The following is a 22,092-nucleotide window of genomic DNA, read 5'->3' on the forward strand; positions in this document are numbered from 1 at the left end:
AGAGGAGGATAAGATGTCCAAGGTACATTATGCTTCAGTTGTAGGAAGCTTGATGTATGTTATGTTATGTACAAAGCAAGATATTGCACATGCAGTGGGAGTCATTAGCAGGTATATGAGTCATCTAGGAATTGAGCATTGGAATGCAATAAAATGGATTCTCAGATATTTGAGAGGAACATCCAGTAAGTGTTTGCACTCTGGGGGCTCTACTACTGATTTATAGGGCTATGTTGACTCAGATTTGGTTGGGGATATTGATACTAGGCATAGTACTACAAGTTATGTATTTATTGTTGGTGGGGCAACAGTGAGTTGGATTTCTAGGTTACAGAAGGTGAACGTTTTATCCACTATAGAGGAAGAGTACGTTGCTGCTACAGAGGCACCCAAAGAGATGATATGGATTCAGTTCTTCTTGGAAGAATTGGGACATCCATAGAAGAATAATTATTTGTTTACAGATAGTCACAATGTCATTTAGCTTGTGAAGAATTCTACTCTGCATTCAAAGAAAAAAAACATATAGTTGTGCTACCATTTCATTCAATTAGTTTTGGATGATGGACAGTTAAAGTTGGACAAGGTACATACAGAAGACAATCCAATAGATATGTTTAAAAAGATAATGATAAGGGAGAAGATGAACTCCTCTTCAACTTCAGTTTATCTTCTAGATTGAATAGAATAAAAGAGCAACATAGTCTAGGGTGGTTTGATCCAATGGAAGCCCCATGTGGTACCGATATTGATATAGGATCAGTCTCCATGTGGGAGATTGTTGTCTAGTGTGGAGCTTGATCAGTCCCTAAGTGGGAGATTGTTAGATTGTGGTGACTAATCAGGGAAGTACTGTACATACTTCATCAAGGCCTATTTTATTAGTAATTTTGGGTTGATATATTATAATTAACTATAACCATAAAGTGGCAAAAATACTTGAATAAAAAGGCTTAAGGTTAGGGATTGTTTCATAAGGTGTGATGCGAAAATTGCTTCTTATGGTAGTATTAAACTGTAAGGGATTACAGATTGTAATCAGGTTGTAATCATTGGATCATTATAAAATTGGATTTTTTGTTTGGTGGATGTAGCCCAAGGTTTGGATGAACCAGTCTTGTGTTCTCTTATGTGCAATTTATTATTTTTTGATATTTTTTATATTTGCATGTAATTGTTATTTATGTTTGTGTTTAATCCTAACAAATATATGTTATAAGTTTCCAAGTTTCACATTTAAAAATTCTATCATTCTAAAGTATGTTGTTCAATTGTTTGGATCCATGTTTGATGTCAATAAATGTTTGTTGTTTAATCTTATTACAAGTTTAACTAATTGTTTAACTAAAGGCACAGAATATACCTAGAGTTTTGAGTGTTGAAACCTGGCTCTAATACCACATGTAATGCCCTACTCGGGAACCCAAAAGAAATAAACCTAATATGTTACAAAGTTTGCTGGACTTTTTTTTTTCTTTAGTTTATACAACATCAAAGTAACAATGCAGAAGCAATATACAAAAAGACAATATTTACACATGCAATTATAATATATATTTCATTCCTCAAGGGTTCCTTCACGTTGAGTCACGTTTAATATTTTTTTATTAATTGTTTAAGTCTTAAGTACAATATCCATAATCATAAAAATATAACATATTAATCTCATAAGCAAATGCATGAATACAACTAATACAATGAAATACATCTAATAGATAGCATCCATTGCACATGTCATAGAGTACGCGAGAATAGATATAGGTACATCAAAATACAAGATACATGATAACATATAAATACATTAATTGAATAGAAGTCTCCAAGATAGGGATAAGAATGATAAAGGTTCAACTACATCATCGTCCTTCCAACATCTATAAATCTGAGGGGGACCCAAATGATAAGTAGTCACTACTTCTCGACTACGTGGTTACCTAGTTAGGCTTCCAATCCCTCCATGCAGGGAAGATAATGAATGATCCACATACAACTAATCAAACTATAAAACATTCCTAGGCAAGGAATCCTAATAGCCAAATCTACCTCAATGGTAACACAATCTACTCAAGAAGAAAATATAACCAAAGTTGAAATAACACTCATTCAATACCAAGTATATATATCAAGTACCAAAATCATGAGATGAAGTCCACAAAAGATATCCACCTCAAGTCAACAAACACGTGTTAAAAGTACAATCACCATGAATCACTGATCACCATCAATGAAAGTAAATACCAACAATAAATACATCCAACCACCATTAAAGAAAGTAAACACGAATAATAAATACATCCAACCACCATCAATGAAAGTAAACACCAACAATATGTACAACACCAATAACTGCACCACTAGAGGCAAATACAAAATCTATGGAGGAGACTTAGGCTACATACTAGGGAGTGTCATCACATGGTCAAACTACTTGAGTTACCCTAGACTAGTCTCTCATTAGACTGCAAACCCTCAAGTGTTGAGTTACCCTAGATTGGTCACTCTAAACCTCAAACCCTCAATGTCACACATGCAGAACCAAAATACCCTCTCATGAAGATGAGGAAAAGCAATCGTACCCCTCACTAGGTATCATCTCATTCCCATCCTTAGCTTGTACAAGCACTCAAGGCATGAATGAGGCACATCTCTAACTTATATTTTTAATGTATCTCAAGGAAAAGGGCTAGGTGAGATATTTTAATTACCATGTTATCACTTATTACACAACTTACAATAGGTTACCCTAGTACTGACCACTTTGGGTCCTAGACCCCTATTGCAAGCCACTGCCAAAGACATGTACCTAAATAACCTCCCCTAAGCACATAAACCACAGTTGCATCCCATACCACAACACCCATAATAATAGAGCTTGGTTCCTTAATAAGGAACCCAAAAAATAGTTTGGTTCTCAAAACCCAAGTCATTATATATGCTCACCAAATAAATCTCATAAACATAAGCCTCAATTTTGAATCATAAAGTACATCTTGACTATAGTAAATTAACCATCATAAAATAAATCTTAAAAGATGCCTTGGTGCACATCCTAGTTTGGCCAACTAAATAGTTCAGTAAACTTTGTAACATATTAAGTTTATCCTTTTGGGTTCCTGAGTGGGGCATTACAATTGGGATGTAGTTAATAGAGTGTTTAGGTATCTAAAGGACACCTCTAAGTGTTGCTTATGCTTTCATGGTAATCCTGCTAGATCTTGACACTCTATTTGCATTCATGGATATGCAAAGTTAGATTGGGCATGTGACATTGAGATAAGAAGATCCACCAATGGATATGTTTCCATAATGTTTGGCGGTGTGATTAGTTGGATGAGTAAGCTCCAAGTTGTAGTTACCTTGTCCACTACAAAAGTAAAGTATATGGAAACTACTCATGCTTCTAAAAGGTCATTTCACTTAAGAGGTTGTATTCTAATATTAGTTTTCATGCATGACAAATTACTATTTGTTGTGACAACCAAAGTGTTATTTGTTTAGAAATGAATGCTACTTTCCATGCCTAAACAAAGAATATTGATGTACAATACCAATTTGTTCATGATATGGTGGAATATGGAAAGGGGAAATTAGAAAAGGTTGTTACTTTGGAGAAAGTTGTAGATGCCTTAACAAATCAAATGAGCACTAAGAAGCTTAGATGGTGTGTTGGTTCCATGGGCCTTGGGGCATAAGTTGTGATACAATATCTCATGTAAGGTCTTTGTCAAGTGGGATATTGTTGGGTTAAGGTGACTCAACCTTTGAATATTTTTATTGGTTAATTATTAATTCCTTTTTGAAAATATACTACATGAGACAAAATCTTCCACAAGAATAGGCTTGGAGCAAAATATATAAAGTTTATCTTTTTGGTATATTCTCTTGGATTCATTTTTATGCAAGAGTCATGCACAATGAAGTTTTAAAAATACGTAATATGTAGATGCTTTAGAAATTGTTTCCTTTCACAAAAACTCTATAAAATGCAATGTGTTGTTGAAGAGAATTGAGAGAGAGAGAGAGATAGGTATTTTGAAGAGCTTTTTTGTGTTGTCATAATTATTCTAGATATCACAATTGGTTACTCTTGAAGAGCATTGGCTCTTGAAATTATATTGCAATTGTTTTGTTTCTGATAATACAATCAAGTTTGGCTTTAGAGTGATGGGGTTTTTCCTAAAAGGTTATTCCCATATATATCTAGTATTATGTGTTTATATCATTTAAATATTTTTTTGTATGTGTTTATCTAGTTATTAATAGCTCAAGGTTTTGTGAGAAATTTTTTGCATAGTCTCTTTTGATAGATTTAGCATTTGGAAGTTTTTGTGCACTTTGGCTTCTATTGAGTGTCGTGTTTGCACAATGACAACGACATAAATTTGTGAGAATTTCTCTCTTGAAAAGTCAACAAAATATCAACTCCAAGGTTTTGGGAGGTTGTTTTTCAACTGACTGGGTAGCTCAATTGAAGATAAATGTTTTTGTTTAATGAGGAGACCTTTGCTAGTTTGGTGGAGTCCAATCTGTAACTTTTTAACACTTAGAAAATATTTAGCAAAAAATAATATTTTTGTTATTTTATGAATATTTATGATGATGCATGCAAGCCTAAATTGACATAAATTACTAATTTGGTCATTTTTTATGAAAACAAAAAAATTATGAAGATGGGGTAACAAGAAAGATAAGAAAATTGTTGAAAAGGAAAATCTAAACAGACATAAGCCACAACAACAATGCATCTATGAATTAGATCTTCAAAGGGGATGGTAGAAAACCAAAAAAGTTTGGAGCAGAGCACCATAATCTCCCTGATGCAATCATCAATGGAACTTTGAAAGATAGAATGATTTTTCACAACTCATCAAATCATGTAGCCATGAAAAGTGTGTGCACACGACAAACTTTTATAAACACATGTAAGAAATTCCCCCTCTCCAATGACAACAAAGGTATTATGTGACTATTTGCAACAAAATAGACCATGTGGAAGTGGAGGAAGATGAATTACTACTTTTGGAAGGCCCCTAAGCATATTCTAATCATCGCCTAATAGCTCATGGCATGGCATATTCCTTCTTTCTTCACTCTCCATATGAGTTTCCATAGGCATGAAGTCAAAGTCGGTGATATTGAACATATCTGACCCATCCCCTTCGGTGGACTCAATACATCTCTTTGGCTCTCGATCTGTGGATTCCTCAATCTAGATTGGTTATTCTTGTGTCATTAGGGGTGTCTATATATGTTTAACTTCACCTTCCTTCTTCTTCAATGACCCTAATCGAACATGCCCTCTTATTCAAAGTAACATAATCTATCCCTTCTTCATCTTCTCCTTCCTCTTCTGCCTCTGAAATAGTCTCAAGGATGTGAGGCGAAGGGGTGTTGTTCTTCCTAAACTTCTCTTTTTCTCTCCAATCACCACTGTTTCTATTCTACTCCATTTAGGGATTGGTGGGGAGGCTTCTACCTGAGCTAGATGATCTTTAGGTTATGCTTCTTTTATCTTTGCAACCTTTCATTTCCTCTTACCTTTAGCCTTCTCTTCCCTGCAGATATATACCACATCCCTTTCGTGGCTATGCATTGTCTCAAGTCTGATCGAGGACTTCTCCTTGTAGGTGGGGACGATGACTTTAGTCCCTTTTCCTTTCTTTGGCCTTATTGGAACCTTATATTTAGGAATATTGGGGAATATTGGGCACATTATCTAAATGGAAGGGCTTTCATATCTAGTCCATTGTCAAATTGACAACATGTCAAGCTCGATGTTGTATGTTATCATTCTCCTCTCTATTGACTTTTGCATTCATGATAGGGTGCTCAAAGATCTTGTCTTTATTATAGGTGGGAACTAGGATATTAGGATCATCCTTATTCCACACCCTGAGAGCTATTTGAAGGTTCAAAACTTTCTCTGCCAGTGCTAGATTCATCCTACAATAGTCCTTGATTTGAACTTCATAGTCATCCACATAGTTCAACCAATGATCTTCAATAGAAGCATTTGGAATAAACTCTTTTTCAACGACATGTGAGAACATCTCCTATGTAGTTAAAATATGGGTGGGTCATTGCGTAATCCTTAAGAGGGTATTTCTCTTATTTCACCTCATAAGTGCAAATGTCTTTCTTTTGTTTTACCTCATAAGACCCAATGGTGATGGGCCATACCTATGCCTTTCTATGCTTCTTCCAAACCCTACCATATGCAAAAACTAGCTGCCAGGTAACCAACAATACAAGTCTATTCGATGGATAGCATTGTAGCTTCTTGGAGCAGAAGAGGTTTCCATCCACTCAAATGTAAGTTAATGTGTTGTAATAAATGAAGTATCCTCCTAATTGTATTACCCTCACCACTACCTCTACTAAAATCCCTTTTCACATAATCCTCTTCTATGAACTAGATTATCATGAAGATGAAAGCATCATTCACTATCTCGTATTCTAGGCTTTCATCTAGGAGCTTCTTCTGCAGCAACTACAGGTACACAATGCATAGCCACACATTGGGATCTTATACACTTCCTCTCCATACAAGCCCTGGATAATTTGTTGCTCTAGCTTCCAACAAGTAGACTACATATGATGTCATGTAGAATCGGGGTCAGTTTGGACCAAGGTGATTTGCTCATCCAAAGAGATACTTATGATGGTGCCCCAATCAATCTTGTAGACTCTTGTTTTGATTGTCTCTATAAAGTAAACCATCCATGTCTCTAGACAACTTGTTGCAGGAAGTCCAATTACTCTTAAGAGAACTATGCAATAGTTGATAGTTGTAATCATATATCCTCGTGTCATGTCAACTTTGCCCAACTTATTATGTGGGGTCCTAGTGATCAAGTACTTCCCTACACTATGTCCTCTGCTACTTTTTGGTTCTCCCTCTACCAATAGTATGCACTTTCATATGTAATCTCCTAGTATTCATTCACCTTAAGGAGGAGGAATACTTTCTCTATATTGTCTAGTCGGATGTTTAGAAAAATTTCTCCAGTTATGCTTTTTACAATCTTCTCATTAGGTACGTAGTATTTTTTCCAGAGTCATGATTAACTTCAATGATTGCTCTAGCACTGGATGAGATGTTGCATTCACCAATCCACTCTAAATGAATGCAGATATACCACGTGCAAAAATGCATCCTAAGGCTAGACCCACTTTGAAATGTCTTCGATGTTTCAATTGGTGGAAACTAGGGCCCACAATGTTGAGAGAGACATACATTATAGACATGTGGCACATCTATAGGTTTCTCATAGAAATGAGAGGAGAATGACCTTATAGAAATACACTATGTTGACAAGTGACACTTTCCCCTGCTACTCTTTTGATCAATGTTGTTAAGAGGTAAAGCTTAGTCATTGTGAATCCTTTTCATAACACCATGAGTTTTGTTTTCACACTACACATGACCAATTCTAGATTAATTGTGAGTGACCTTTTAACTTATCTTTATAAAGAATTAGTACCTTTATTCTACTACTTTTATAATAAAAAATATTTAATTATTTAATTTTATGATATAAATTATTTTATAGAACTTTTTTTTTTAATACATGTACGTATTTTTAATGATAAATTATCTTGATCTAAAGCTCCTTTCTTATATACTTCCAAATAAACTAAAATTTTAATACAATTCTAAAACTATGAGCTTATAAATAAATTGATTTTGATAAATCATCTTGATTTATTTCTTGCATTTTTTCTATAACTAATAATTTATTATAATCAAATTCACAAACTATCTTGATAATCCATCTTAGTCTAAATTCTAAAACTCTTTCTTATATGTTTCCTAAACCAATTTTTAGTTCCTCCCAAAGGCTACTTTCATTCAATTCAATTGACCAATCACCTCATAGGATTTAAAAGATCAAAAGAAACTTCAAATGTTGATATCTTTTTGTAATTTTGCATTATTTTATAAATCACATTTTTCATATACTCTATCAGACCATTCTATTTTTGGTAGGGAAAAAATTCAATTTTCTCCTACAAAAATACAAAATATTTTCTAACAACTCTATCATGCATTAATGAATGCATTAATTACAACTTTATCTTTTCTAAATTCGTGACAAGTTTATTAGATTTTTAAAAAAGTAATATTTTTATCTTCCACCTCACACCACTTTGAACAAAAATGAATGTCTAATCAATATTAATTATCATAAATTTATTTTTCTTACCAATTTCAAATATAGAGTTAAATGTTTTATATTTCTTATTTTAAATATATTTATTAGTTTTACATTGATGTTTATTTTTGCCAATTGTAAAATACTATTTCTTTAAGTTTGCACTATGTTTTAATAGCTACTATTTTACAATCTTCCTCTAATTCTTTTTATACCATTTTACAAATTGTAAAACTAATATTGCCTCTCAAACTTACTAGATATTTTGGTAGTTTGAATTAAGTTAATCAACAATTTATTTTTTTAAATTAAATATTTCAACTTATAATTGAATTAGTAGAAATGAGTAGTTCATTCATATAATATAATTTCAATTGTTATTCATATATTTCTTAAAATAATATAATTATTAATATTTTTAAAATTCCCTTCAACTCTCTTTATCATTACCTTTACTTATCCTTATAGTAACATATCATTCTCTCTTTCAGTTCTCTTTCTATCCTTTCTTTCTATGTATCAATCTCCATTTTCCTACTTTTTTAATTATTGCAGAAACTTTGACGCATTGTATCTCTTGTTGAAAATAAGATCTTAAGATATTTTAGATAAATGAATAAATAAACATTTTCACATAAGAAAAATTGAATAGAACTTGGGGATCCCTTTTTTTCGAATCTTGATGGGCTGATCGTTCCCAAGCAACTAATGTCGATTTAATCCATGAAAATTCATGGCATTATTTTATTTCACGAAAATCTTGAAACAGATTTCCATACAATCAAAATTGCTTGGATGTCAAATCAGAAAAAGAGGTCTTGTCATGGGGCGAAGATAAAAAGGTTCATCATGGGACTTGCATCCAAAACCTTTGAAAAATAAATAAATAAAACATTAAAAGTAATGTAAGTATTTTCAATTTCTAGAAGTCTTGATTGACCTAATTACTGAATTCTAATCAATTTGGAGAAACTGTAAAAATTACCCAAGCATATTCCAGGAGTTCAATAGAGGAATGTAAAACCTTTTATGACAATCCCATTCTAACCCAAGCTGGGCCTCCCTTTTTCGTCAGGCGCTAACCTGTCTATGCCCGTACTTTTATTTTTATTGTAGAATGTCTTTCTATAATTGGTTCTTTTAATTAGCCTTTTTCTTAACTAAATTTGTCGAATCCAACAAATCAATTATTTATCTTGATTCTACAAATAGAGAAATTTAGGTGGGTATGTCGGAGTGAGTTACAGGCATTTCTGAATAGGTTCTCAGTTCATGTGCATATTTTTTGCAAAGCATTTTGTCAAACTTCTTGACATGGGTTTGATTGCAAAATAATTTTCCCATGCTAGTTGGTATTGTTTCATTTGAGGAATTTTCCTAGGTATTAATGTGGGTTTCATTTGAATAGGATTTTTCTAAGCTTATTGATGTGGGTTTGATCCAGAGTTGGACTAGGAATTGATTATTGTGGTGGAGAGGAATGGGGGTTCCAGTTGACCCCTGTGTGGTTGATCACATGGGGCCACTGTGTTCACTTTTGGTGAGGATGGGGTTGGGTAGTACATTAGATCATTCTTCAGTGGTCACAATTACTTTAATGGTTACTCTTCTATGCTTGCATTGTAATTGGTCATCTTCTTGAGGAGAATTGATGGATGAACGAGTTTATCATGAACGAGTTTATTCTTGTAAGTATTGATCTTTATTCTAATTTGATTTATTATTTCTTACTAGTAAAGTAGAAATAATCAATGATTTAATGTTCTATTCTTTTAATGTTTTCCAGGGCGTCTATACTAGAATAATTGTATTGCTTTTCAGCCTAGGAAAAAGTTCTCATATATTGGTGTTCAGTGAAGAGTTGTTCTTTATTTACCTTCTTCCACCTATAATTTTCAATGTTGGGTATGAGATAAAATATTGTTACTCAATTTTTAAATATTTTAGTTTCAAAAGAGCAATTATGATGTCATATTTGATTGAGCTTTTCATATTTGCATTTTAGATCTCTAGTTCCAAGAAAATACCTACACTCCAGCATCTGGTTCATGATGTTCAGATGCATAATCGATTCTCATGGAATTAGTTAGTATAGATTCCTCCTAGTAGGGATGAACTAATAAGAATTAGCTATAGTGATCGACATGATGAGTAGATGCAAGGCCTTTGGTTGTCAACTTCAGGATATCACAGGAGAACATAGAGCAATTGGGTATTTTGATGAATCAAGAAGGGATAATTACTCCCAAATATAGCAGATGGAAAGCTAAGAGAGGAAGGAAGTCTCTTAAAGAACTCAAAAAAGCATATGGGTAGGCAAAAGAACAACAAAAGATAAGTCAGTTACTTAATCTTGGAAAGGGGAAGAACCTTCCCAAAGCAGCATGAAGATCACTACCTGGAATTCTAATGGCTTAAATGCCCCTAGCAAGAAACACTTACTAAAACATAGTTTAAAACAATTTGAGTCTAAAAGTATTATGTTACAAGAAACAAAACTGAATAAGGAAGAAGGAATTAAGCTAGAAAAGAAACTAGGTAGTTGGAACATTAACTTACATGAATCTAGAGGAGCCTTAGGGGGATTAGGAATGATTTGAAATCCTAGGAAAGTAACTCTAAATATACTAAAATCAAACAATTCATGGATGAGCAGCAGAATTAAAAGCATAAAGACTAACTTATAGCTAATTCTAATAAACATTTATGGCCCGATCCATAACATAGATAAAAAATTGCCATGGGAAGAAATAAGTCTATTTATTAAAAATCATAGCAATGAACTCATTCTTATAGGTGGGGATTTTAATACTATCATGAATATAGATGAAAATTTTGGAGGCATCCAACAAATTTCCCAAGCATCTTTAGAATTTAAAAAATGGATAGACCTTAATGACCTATTTGATATTCCTATTAATAATGGTAAGTTCACATGTAATAATAGAAGGAAAAACTTTTCCTTTATCGCTAAGAAACTAGATAGGTTCTTTCTCAAAGGAGAACTAAGTGGACTAGATTTAGATATTCAAGCCTCAATCCTACCTATAGCAGGATCATACCACTACCTTGTTAGAATTAAATTTTTTGAACCTACTAAACCTATCAAAAATCCATTCAAATGTGAAAAATGTGGTTTAAAATTTTATGGAGCTCGTTAGAGAATGGTAGAATCAAGGCAATTTTAAAGGTTCCAAATGTATATATTTGTCTCTAAGATAAAAAAAGATTAAAGAAAATATACTTAAGTGGAATAAAGAACATTTCAACAATATATTTAAAGAAAAAATAGACTTCAAAGAAAGCTTTAAAAAATTAAACATAGAAGTAATTAAAGAAGATATGAATAATGAGAACTTCTTTCTAGAAAAAGAACTTCTTGCTAGGTGTGAAACCATTCTAGCAAAGGAAGAAGTCTTTTGGAGGCAAAAATCAAGATAAAATGGCTAGAAGAGGGAGACCGTAATACAAAAAAAAATCATAATAGCACTTTATACAACAGAGCTAAAAGAAAAATTATTAAAATTCAAGACTCGTTGGGTTCTATCACTGAAAACCTTAATAGTATAGCAAAGATTTTTGTAGGTCATTTCAATAATTTATTAAATAATTTTGATAGTTCGAATATGATAGCTCAATCAAAAATGCTTGAAGCTATAAAAAAAGTGGTTTCTATAGAAGATAATAAAGCATTAAATTCACCCATATCTCTGGAAGAAGTTAGATCTATGTTATTCAATATGAACCCTGATAGTTCTCCAGGTCCAAATGGATTCCAAACTTTCTTCTACCAAAAATGTTGGGATATTATTAGAATTGATCTTTCGAAAGCCATTGAAGCATCAAGAAATGGTGAGTCATTACTATCAAAAATTAATAATACCTCTCTTACTTTAATACCCAAAAAAGATGATCCTAAAACCCCAGGGGATTTTAGACCTATAGCTCTTTGCAACACCATCTATAAAATCATATCCAAAATTTTAGCTAACTGAATGAAAACATTTCTTACTAAGCTTATATCAGAAGAACAAACAGGTTTTGTACCAGAAAGATCGATTCTAGATGAGATGATCATTATGCAAGAAACATTACACTCGGCTAATAAAAATAAAATGGCAAGCATGTTCGTGGAACTAGATATTTAGAAAGCATATGATATGGTTGACTAGATGTTTTTATGCAAAACCTTAGAGGCATTCAGATTCTCTCACCAATGTATAAACCATATTTATCAATGCATTTCAACAACTCAAATTTCAATTCTTATTAATGGGACCCCCGAAGGCTTCTTTGAAACATTAAGAGGTATAAGACAAGGAGATCCCATATCTCCTTTCCTATACATTATCATGGCAGAAACCTTCGGAAGAGAAATAACCAAAGTGCACACTGACGAAAAAATAAGGGGAATTACTATAACTAAAAATGTCCCTAATATAACCCACCAACAATATGCAGATGATACCATTCTACCAAGAGAAAGTACAATAAATGAGGCCCTCAACCTCAAGATGATCATTCAACAATATATGGAAGCTTTAGGTCAAAAAGTGAATGCTGAAAAATAGAAATTTTCTTCATTAACACCAAAGCTGAAATAAAAAAATAAATTTGTAATATTATGGGATATAAAAGAGGTATATTCTCATGTAAATACTTAGGAATAGAGTTAGAAAAAGGTAGTAAAACTAATAAGGGATGGCATAGTATCCTTGATGGAATGAATAAAAGGATAGGAGGCTAGAAAGATAAATGGCTTACAAAAGCTGGTAAAGTTACTAAGATCAAAGTAGTTTTATCTACCCTCCCAACATACCTCTTTCTTGCTTACCTCTATCTAAAAGTATCAATAAGAAGCTTGGGGAAAAACTTAGAAGCTTCCTTTGGAATGACACTAACGAGTAGAAAATGTTGGCTCTTATAAAATGGGAAAACTTATGTAAACTAGAGGAATTAGGAGGCCTAGGTATCAAAAACTTAAGCTAGCAAAATGAAGCATTAGGGGCTAAACTGACATGGTGACTATTTTTAGAAAGAGAACAAAAATAGGCAAAAAAATTGTATAACAAATATCTAAATGCAACAAATCCATTCTCCTTGTTTAGAATGAGGACCCTTGCTAAAGGATCTAAAAGTTAGAATTTTATAGTAAAAAGTAGAGCCTTGATTAGTAAATATCGCACATGGTATGTTGGTAATGGTGATGAAGCTCTCTTTTGGGAGGATTCATGTGATGGTCATCCCCCAGTAGATAGCATGGGTATCCCAACTATCCTTAAAGATCAATTAGCCAAACTCTTGGGGTGTAAGGTCAACAATTACAAAACTAAAAAAAGATATTAATGCAGTATAAGTTGGGAATGAAAAACTTTGGATAATATTGACTTGGAACCAACAGTAAAGAATTTTTACAAAACAATCATTCACAAGAGGAAAATAAAGCAGTTGGTGACAAATGACAAACTCATATTGGCAACATCAAAAGATGGCAGATATAACATTAAAAATGGATATAGAGTAATCATTCATTCCCAAAGGTGGGAAGAAGTGATTATCCCCCTTAAAATTTGTTGGGACTCTTCTTGTCTACTAAAGGCAGGCTTTTTTCTATGGATCACCTCCCTGAATAGGATTTTAACTGCTGACAGACTTTAAAAGATGGGCATTGAGGGACCTTCAAGATGGTGCTATGTAAGCATGATAGTGAAGATACTTATCATCTCTTATATAAATGTCCATATACACAATATTGTTGGGATTGGCTTAGAGATATGCTAGGCTAGACCACTCTTTGCTAGAATCTATGGATGATCTTCTTAGGGGTTGGCCAACTGATAGGAGTAGTTGTATCTATGAAAAATTCTAGAATATTTTCCCATCTATCCTTGTTTGGGAAGTATGGAAAGAAAGGAATAGAAGAATATTTCACGATCAAGATATGACTGCATTTGAGATCACTAATAAAATCAAGGTTTGTATTGTTGAAACCTTAAACTCTCACCATAGGAAAATCTAGAAAGAGGAAGGAACATTTTTAGAATGGGATGGTCTAGTGAAAAAGAGTTGGAAAATGTAATTAATTAATTAATTTTATACACACACACACACACACACAAATGTAGATGGATTCCACTACCTAGTGGTTGGTAGAATAGGATGCATCATTAATAATGATTCTGGCAATTGGATCGCTAAAAGGGCTAAATCTATAGAATCAACCACTAACAACCTTATTGAACTAGAAGCCCTTCAAGAAGGTCTCCAAATTTGCCTAAATCTAGATATCTCAAAACTTATTATTGAAGGAGATTCATAGATTGTCCTAAATGCCATTAGAAAAAGGGAGACACCAAATTGGGTTTAAAATTCTAAACTAGAAGAAGTTCTAAATCTCCTGGACCTCTTCGAAGATATTCAAATTCTACATACTTTTTGGGAAGGTATTAAAGAGGTAGATCGGATAGCCAATGAGGGTTTTGATGGTGAATATATCTTAATCTATAAGTAATTTAACTAGAAATTGAATAGTCATCTTAACCAAAACTAGATAATGTAACTCTCATTATTATTAGCTAAATTAGCCCTGATGGATAATTCAAATAATAAGGATACTAACAAATATAACATCTTCATAACTTTTAGATATCTATGTATATGTATGTATGCATTCATATATATGTATATATATACATTAAAATCTGTGTGTGTGTGTGTGTGTGTGTGTGTCGACATGCATAAACTGTGGAGCATTTGCCCCTTGTAGCAAACAATGGGGCAAATGGAGAAGAATTTATAGTTATTAATCAAGACTTTGAAAGATTCAAAAATGTAATTTTAAAATTAATAATTAAAAAGGGTTTTAATTTAAAAATAAAAATAGTTAAGATAATAGTACTTTTAATATATCAGTATCTATGTTACTATTGTCACTATTTGTTGTCTTGTTTTTGGTATCCTTTTGGTAGATCTCTGATAAAGCATGATGAATTTTGTTGAATTTTATCTCTACTGGAAGTATTTTGAAAAAAAGTAAGGATGGAAAGCAATGTTATATTTCGCACCTAAAAGAGATTAAAATAGGATTCTATTAAGTGTATTCTGTATTCAAAATTTAAATCCAAACTTATAAATTAAAATCAAGGTTTGTATTGTTGAAACCTTAAACTCTCACCTTAGGAAAATCGACAAAGATGAAGGAACATTTTCAGAATGGGATGGTCTAGTGAAAAAGAGTTGGAAAACGTAATTAATCCCCCACTTATACATACATACATACATACATACATACATACATACATACATACATACATACATACATACATACATACATACATACATACATACATACATACATATATATATATATATATATATATAATTTGGTCCAACCACTAGGCAGTGGAATCCATCTACATTTGTCCCTCACCTCTGTATACATCTACATTTGTCCCTCACCTCTGTATACAGAGGTGAGGGACAAATGTAGATGGATTCCACTGCCTAGTGGTTGGACCAAATTATATTTTGATGGAGCCTCAAGAGGTAATCCCAGTACTATTGGAATAGGATGCATCATTAATAATGATTCTGCCAATTGTATCGCTAAAAGGGCTAAATCTATAGGATCAACTACTAACAACCTTGCTGAACTAGAAGCCCTTAAAGAAGGTCTCCAAATTTGCCTAAATCTAGATATCTCAAAACTTATTATTGAAGGAGATTCATAGATTGTCCTAAATGCCATTAGAAAAAGGGAGACACAAATTTGGGTTTAAAATTCTAAACTACAAGAAGTTCTAAATCTTCTGGACCTCTTAAGAGATATTCAGATTCTACATATTTTTCAAGAAGGTAATAAAGAGGTAGATTAGATAGCAAATAAGGGTGTTGACGGTGAATATATCTTAATCTATAAGTAATTTAACTAGAAAGTGAATAGTCATCTTAACCAAAACTAGATAATGTAACTCTCATTCTTATTAGCTAAATTAGCCCTGATGGATAATTCAAATAATAAGGATACTAACAAATATAACATCTTCATAACTTTTAGATATCTATGTATATGTATGTATGCATTCATATATATGTATATATATATATATACATAAAAATGTGTGTGTGTGTGTGTGTGTGTGTGTGCACGCGCGCGCATGTCAACATGCATAAACTGTGGAGCATTTGCCCCTTGTAGCAAACAATGGGGCAAATGGAGAAGAATTTATAGTTATTAATCAAGACTTTGAAATATTCAAAAATGTAATTTTAAAAATAATAATAATAAAGGGTTTTAATTTAAAAATAAAAATAGTTAAGATAATAGTATTTTTAATATATCAATATCTATGTTACTATTGTCACTATTTGCTCTCTTGTTTTTGGTGTCCTTTTGGTAGATCTCTGATAAAGCATAATGATTTTTGTTGAATTTTATCTCTACTGGAAGTATTTTGAAACAAAGTAAGGATGGAAAGCAGTGTTATATTTTGCACCTAAAAGGGATTAAAATAGGATTCTATTAAGTCTATTATGTATGCAAAAGTTAAATCCAAACTTATAAATTAAACATCGGATAGTCAGAATGTCTTAAAAATTTAAGAATGAAGACTATTTTTTAATAGATATAAGGTAGAATATTTTACCATCAAACAAAAACATCAATCGATAAGTAGGTAAATTAATTTCAGAGTCAGTAAACAAAAAGGTTAGGAAACAAAATTGTTTGTTTTGGCATCAGGAGGTGTTAATAATATTGGAAAATGATTTCCTGCAAATCAAGGAAGAAAGGAACTTATGTTTCATCCTTCCCCACCTAATTTTGATCAATTATTGTCATCACAAACTAATCAGCATCATCTCATAATGGGTAGAAGCATCTAAAGTGAGGGAGTAAATTCTTAGACCTTCAAACAATAGGAAATATGTAAATAATAATTGAGAATGTTCCCTTAAAAGACATGTTAGAGAAATTAACACTTAGAATTATAAATTACTTTTAAACATCAGAAAGTATGGATATTTCAAACTTGGTTATTTATATGATCTTATAAGCTAACATCTAACTTATTTGGAAGTGAGCAATGTTTTTGATGCAGTTTCTAACCAAATATCACAATCTAGAAAGGAAATTCACGACTATGGGCTAGATTCACCTTGTTTCTCATCGTCTCAAGAAAATATTTTGAATAAAACATTTTTATGTAAAATAAAATGAGATGATGTAAGATAGGGTATGCCCCTTTTATTTTGTACAGTATAGGAATTTGGTCCCAAGCAAGATTGGATTTTTTCTTACTCTGTTCTTTCCTACCAGTGCCCGTTTGAATGGAGAATCCATGTAATTTTTTCATTTATTAAATTATAATACAAGGCTTTAGTCATTTACTGATAAAAAAAATAACAATAATAATAGATATCTATTTTGGATTTCATGTATTAAGAGGTTTCATATTTTACCTATATATATATATTGTAAGTCTACAAGCAGAAAGGATGAATTATGGGTGGAAAGGAATAAATTATTTGCTTTTGAGTGAAATCCCAACTATTTCATTATTTTCCTTGTTGTAGGTTATTTGTTGTAGATTATTTTCTTTTAAGTTGAGTCTCTATGCCTAACTTCTTCAAATTTGAAGTCTCTATTATGCACCAATTTTGGTATCAGAGCTTGAAGATCACTGGAGAGAATTAGCCATAAAAGAATGTGTGAATGTGGAGGTTAGAAGTCAAAGTCTCCTGATGAAAGCATTGAGTCTATCGTTTTGCTTCCACCACTAATATACAATGACTTTGCTATGTGAGATTGTGGGAAGCTATAGAAAGAAGGCCAAGGGAGAAAATCTATTGCCTATTGTTATGAATAACAAGCTACAGGCCTGAAAAACAGAAAAAAATTGTTGTTGTTGTCTGCTGTGGAGAGTATTCTTAAGGAGAAATTGCTATTGTGGTGGAAGAAATGGTAGCTATGGTGAGGAGAAATTTGGAGCTATTAGGAGCTCTTGTTTAGGAGGTATTGGGAGCTATTGGGAGCTGTAGTTCGAAATAAAACTCAAGAGTTTGTGAAAAAAAAATTGTTAATGTTCAAACCTAGCAAAATACTTATCATTTTCAAGATTTTTTAAGTAAAGGCTGCAGCATATTTATTGTTGTATTAAAATTAATTCATTATTTTATGTTCATAATTTTCAAGGTTCAAAATTTTATGAAAAGAGTTTTTTTCAATCCCATACCATAATTGACAACTGAAAGCGAAGGTATATTAGAAGGATCAAGACAACTCTTTCTTTGCCAAGAGATGGCACTAAGAGTTTGAGGATGAGGAAGAGGTCTAGCAAGGCAAGCTACCAATGTAGAAATCCTAGAAGGGATTAGATGCATGAAGGCACGATTGGAAGCTATGGAACTTGCACAAAGAAGAGGTGCTAACATAGGGGATGTCAGTGATGAAGAGGCACAACCTCAAAGAGAAGAAGAAGAAGATGAGGAGGTAGAAACAAGAATTGTTAAAACAAATATGGGAGTTGGTTCTAAGCCAAGCATCGAGGTGCCTATGTATGAAAGCAGTCTAGATGCTAAGGAATTGATCGATTGGATTAGTGCAATGAACAAGTATTTTGAATATGAAAATGTTGCCAATGACAAGAAAGTGAAATTTGCAGTGACCCGATTGAAGGGTCATGCATCACTCTAGTGGGATGGAGTGCAGGATGAAAGGATGCAGCAAGAAAAGGCCAAGATTAATAGTTGGGACAGAATGATAGCAAAACTAAAAGGTAAATTCTTGCTCAAAGATTACCAGCTTAGCCTTTTTAAGACATTACAAAATCTTAGACAAAAAGACATGTCAGTTAAAGATTACACAGAAGAATTTTATAAGTTGACCATTAGAGTTGGTCACATTGAAGATGATGCATAAAAAGTGGCTAGATAGCTCAATAGGTTGAAGTATAATATTCAAGATGAAATAAACCTCTTTTTTCCTAGAAAAGTAAAGGAAGCATACCAATATGCTCTTAAATCAAAAGAGAAGCTATCCAGGAAACAAACACACTAATACATTAGAGGTCAATTTGCGACGTTAATTTGTGACGGCAAGAAAAGGTAATGTGGTTTTGGCTTTTTTTTTTCAATTTTAGCTCGATGTCATCGCAATTGCGACACCAACGAGATATAAGAGAAAAAAAAAAGCCAAAAACCCTCATTTGAATGAAATCGCATGACACGGGGTTCTTCTGAAAGGAAAGGCGCAATGCAGGATAGCCTTTCGCAATACATTGGAAGTGAAGGTACATGGTCATACACAGGAAAGGAATTACCAAAATCTTCCAAGAAGGTTTTTTTAAATAAATATTTAGCTATGCAAGAACCAGAGGAATCAAATTTGTGTTCAGAGGATGTTCCATTGGATAGGCATTGTGGCCATAGCTTTCTTGCAAAAAATCCAGAAAGTCTTGTAGATAGAAATAAAGAAGTAAAGCACCCCATGGTTCATAAGAAAAGCTCTCCTGCAAATGCAACAAAGTGACTTGCAAAAGAGATTATTGGAGTGGGAAGCCCTCGGACCCCTGATCGAGTTTTTCCCACTCCCAGAGTAAAAATAGATTCTGTAAAGAAGGCACATCTTACTCAAGGCAGGCAATCTGTAAGTTCCAAAGTTTTAATATTATCAAAATAAAGGCATTTTGAAAGGCACTAACTCAAGACCACGTACATTATTATATTTTTGTATTTGAAATAGATATTTATATTAGCTAACACCTTACAGGAATCACTAATAACAAGATTTTTTCTGGTTCAACAACACAACTATGGACATTCTATCAAGTTATCTTTGAATCAGGGCTTATTCAGTTCTCCTGAAATCCTTAATATTACTACTAACTATAACTGTCTCCTACATATATGCTTAAATATTTCTAAACGTTTATTGATACCCACAAAAATAGAATTTAACACAACGAATAGACCAAGCAAAGAGTAAGAGAACGACTCATTCTTGGCAAAAACTGAAGAAAGTGACAGAAAATTGATTCACATTCATAGAAAGAGATATTTATTATACAAAGAAAATCCTTTCAATAGGCATCAAATTGAATGTAAATCAAGTGAAAAGACAGCATCGTAATAGAATACTCTTCATCATCACCATAATCTCTCTTAACGTTTTATCACTTTAAAAATAGCAAGTACCCTAAAAACCTACTAAGTAAACAAGTATAACTCAGAGGTACTATGAAAAGAAGCGGCAAATGAAACATGAAAAGAAATATTCAAATTCAGAGAAAAGACACGGTGAACATGCTATCAGTATTACAATTCAAAATAATAATATGTACGATACAGGAAAACATCAATGCAAGTGAATGCACATAATTATATTCTACATCTAGGTTCTACATAATTATCTCTCGCTCACATGCATCCTACTTGATTATTTTACTTTGTCATATATGGAGCATGGTTCAAACTTCAAACAACTTGGAAAACTGGCAATTACATGCAGAAAAACTCAGTAATAGAAAAAGAAGTGGTTCTGGCATTTTCCTTTAGAGCATAATCAAACTCAAAAATAGTTGGTTACTTATTTGTACTATGGCTGCAGTCTCGATTAGCTGAGGAATGAGAAGAGATCAAGTATTTCAAAGATGGTACCCAATACAAAGAGATAATATCTCATAACATCATTAGATGTATTCCAATGGTGCCTTTGGAGACATGCACAATAGGATTTTACTTTCCATGAGGCAGGGCATTCAACATCATTATATTCGACTTTAGGAGTAGCAGCCCAAGAATTTCCCGCCCACACTTGTCAGTGCAACAAAATATATTAACTATTTGTTGGTAAACATCCTTCTATTTGGTGAATTAAAAACAATTTTCTGTTATACATAACAATTTTTCTGCTATCCAAGATTTTACTTGATGTTGTTTCTAGAAGAGATTGTATATATTTTTTGAATCACAATGTTTCAGATCTCACTCTATGACAATCATATGGGATCTAGTTATGATCCTCTATATTCATATTAGAGGCTTTGATGTTGAAATTGGCTTAGCAAATAATCATGACGATGACCATAGGGTCTCTTGATAATTTGTTTGGTGACTAATCTATTTATGTTAAAGTGGGATGTATCAGCATTGACTGTAGTAGAAAAACAAGTTACACAGATGAAAACTTGCATTGTTGCACTTACAGCTGACATTTGACACTTGGAGTTGATATGCATGTTTCTTTGAGGTGGGTGATAACAAAGAGCTCATCAATTTTCACTGTGTTATCTTCTGGCTACAAGTCTACACCATTCTTCACTGTTTTTTATTTATACCTAATACAATTTTATTTTTCAAAATGTTTATCACTGCCACAGTTTTTGACAGTTGGCTTCTTTATATTAATGCCTATAAGGAGCCATTGGATATTGGAAGATAAAGGTTATAAATCTCAAGTAGTTTGTCTGCGAGATTTCTTTTGGATTTCGCTGTGTTACATGAAATGTTGAAGTAAGATGCACTAATTTCAACCCATTCTGATTGATTTGTACAAATTCTTATAACCATTTCCATATATTTAATTACATTTAGACACTATCTTTTAATGCTTTATTTCAGTGTGCTACATATTCTATTTCATATTTGTGATATATGATGAAAGTATTATAACATATGGAGGAACAATCCATGAGTGGCATGGCCAGTTGAAATGGTTTTAGTTTCAATTTTACACCATTTGATATAAATAATCAGTTTACCAATCGAACCCTAGGTTCATTCCATTTGCAGTAAAATCTTCATTACATAGAAAATGTTCACAAAATCTATGGCAATGCTCACACATCTTCTTGGACTTACGCAAATCTATGTCAATCCTCACACATTTTCTTGGACTTACGCAGGAACTATGTTGCCCTATAGCTCTTGTTAAATATGT

This window comes from Cupressus sempervirens, chromosome 9 (assembly GCF_028749045.1).
Source record: "Cupressus sempervirens isolate cs-2001-9-10 chromosome 9, ASM2874904v1, whole genome shotgun sequence".
Lineage (NCBI taxonomy): Eukaryota > Viridiplantae > Streptophyta > Pinopsida > Cupressales > Cupressaceae > Cupressus > Cupressus sempervirens.